The sequence below is a fragment of the Penaeus chinensis genome, chromosome 28 (assembly GCF_019202785.1).
Source record: "Penaeus chinensis breed Huanghai No. 1 chromosome 28, ASM1920278v2, whole genome shotgun sequence".
Classification (NCBI taxonomy): domain Eukaryota; kingdom Metazoa; phylum Arthropoda; class Malacostraca; order Decapoda; family Penaeidae; genus Penaeus; species Penaeus chinensis.
This window is the reverse complement of record NC_061846.1, coordinates 7,928,168-7,930,667: the sequence shown is the minus strand read 5'-3', so window position 1 is coordinate 7,930,667 and position 2,500 is coordinate 7,928,168. Positions and strand designations below refer to the sequence as shown.

Here is a 2,500-nt window from a genome sequence, read left to right as displayed (position 1 = left end):
TTTTCACTTCTTTTTTCTTTAAGTTATTTCCATTTTTGTAATGTAATTTACTTGCGTCCTCCCCCGCTTTTTGAATTTTCTCCTTTCCTCTTTTTCTGATATTACCGGAAGGAAGGAAGGATTTCGCATTTGCGTAATGGATTAAAAAGTGCCGCCTGCATTTATTTATTTATTTATTTGTTTAATTACGGAAGTGTGTTTGTGTCAACTGTTATTTTGTACATACTTGTCCTCTCTCTTTCTCTTTCTTTTTCTATCTGTTTCTGTTTCTGTCTCTCTCTCTGTCTGTCTCTCTCTCCCCCCCCCCCCCTCTCTCTCTCTCTCTCTCTCTCTCTCTCCCTCTATCTATCAATTTCTATCTGTCTATCTATTTTCTCTATCTCTCTCACTAACGCTGTCTATCAGTCTCTCTCTCTCTCTCTCTCTCTCTCTCTCTCTCTCTCTCTCTCTAAGAAAGAAAGAAAATAATAATAATAAAACGAAAAGAAAAGAGGAAAATGGGGAATTATAAGAAAAAGAAAAATGAAACAAATGGACGAAACGATAAACAATGGAAAACAGAAATACAGAAAAAAGAAGAACAAAAATGCAAAGAAAGAGAACTAGAAAATACCGAAGAAAATGTTTAATGACCCTCTTCCCTGCGCTGTATGGAAATCCGGGAACAATATCCGCTTGATTTGCATACGAGCATCACCTTGCACAAAAACAAAGCAACAAAGACAGATATAAAAGCAAGATAAAATAAAAACAAAAGTACAAAAGCAAAGGAAATAGATAACGTCACAAAAGTAATGTAACAAAGATAAAAAACAAAAGCAAGATGGAATGGAAACAAAAATACTAATGTAAATAAAACGAAAAAAAATCAGCAATGACATGAACGAAATCAAAATGTAATTTAGAAAAACAGACTAAAGACATAATTCCTACGAAACAAAAACAATGAAACAAAAATGATAAACAAAAGCAAGATGGAATGAAAACAAAAATACAAAAGAAAATAAACCAAAAATAAAATAAAAATGGAATTTAGATGAACAAACCAAAATAACATTTTATCAACGAAGCATAAACAAAGTAAAAAGAAAAAAAATAATAGAATGAAATAATAAAAAAAAAGAGATGAAAAGTATAAAAAAACATTTAAAAAACAAACACACAAACAAAGCAAAACAACGTGGCAAACACAGGATACCACAGGAACAAAAACAAAATAAAATAACGAAAGTACGAAAACAAATAAATAACTACGTGACAAAACAAAAGAATAAAGACATAAAGGAACGAAAGCAGATTTACGAATGAAAAAATGGCAAAAAAAAAAAAAGACAAAAAAAAAAACACTACCAAACAAAAACAGAGAAAAATAGATAAAGCTGAAAAAAGAAAAAAAACAAGAAAAAAAGAATAAGAAAAGGGAAAATCAAGAAAAACAAGCCCTTTTCTCAAAGAATAAACGAATAAAAAGAAGAAGAGAGAGAGAGAAAGTGCAATAGAGGAAGAAGAAAAATAAGAAGGTAATAGAAGAGAGAAAAAGAAAAGAAAACAGGGAGAAGAAGGATGACGAAAGTAAAAAGAAATAACGATTTTAGTAATGATAATGACAATAACTAATGATAATGATAAGATAACAATAATAATAAAAATAATGATAATAATAATAATAACAACAACAATAATAATAATAATGATAAACATAATAATAACAAAAATAATAATGACACTGATAATGATTATGATAATAACAATAATCAGAATAATAATAAAAAAAAATAATAACAATTATAATAAAAAAGAACCCCTTCCCAAGACAAGCCCAGCATCCTGAGGTCTTCGGGAAGTTCCTCTCCACTCGAGACGGCTTCGCGAATCCGACTCGTGCGTCTTAGGGTCAGGTTGCACAGGAGATGAATGGGATGGGAGGGGGGAAAGGGGGGGGAGGAGATGGATAAGAAGAGACGGATGGGGAGGTGCAATGGAGGGGTAATGGGGGGATGGGGGATAAGGATGAGGAGATGGATAAGAAGAGGTGGATGGGGAGGTGCAATGGGGGTTAAGTAGGATGAGGAGATGGATAAGAAGAGATGGATGGGGAGGTGCAATGAGGGGGGGGGGTAATGGGGGAGGGGGAGATAAGGATGAGGAGATGGATAAGAAGAGACGGATGGGGAGATGCAATGGGGGGTGAAGGGGGGGGGGTAAGGATGAGGAGATGGATAAGAAGAGACGGATGGGGAGGTGCAATGGGGGTGAATGGGGGTGGGGGGGAAGGATGAGGAGATGGATAAGAAGAGATGGATGGGGAGGTGCAATGGGGGGGGGGGGTAATGGGGGGAGAGGGAGATAAGGATGAGGAGATGGATAAGAAGAGATGGATGGGGAGATGCAATGGGGGTGAATGGGGGGGTAAGGATGATGAGATGGATAAGAAGAGATGGATGGGGAGATGCAATGGGGGGCGGGGGTGAATGGGAGAGGGGGGAAAGGAGGATGAGGA

General features: G+C 36.2%; 1 protein-coding gene across 1 annotated transcript in view; it reads right to left on the bottom strand.

Annotated features, from left to right (window-relative positions):
* The window catches only part of LOC125040192, a 50,738-nt gene that overhangs the window by 19,934 nt on the left and 28,304 nt on the right, over positions 1 to 2,500 (bottom strand). The window lies entirely within an intron of this gene.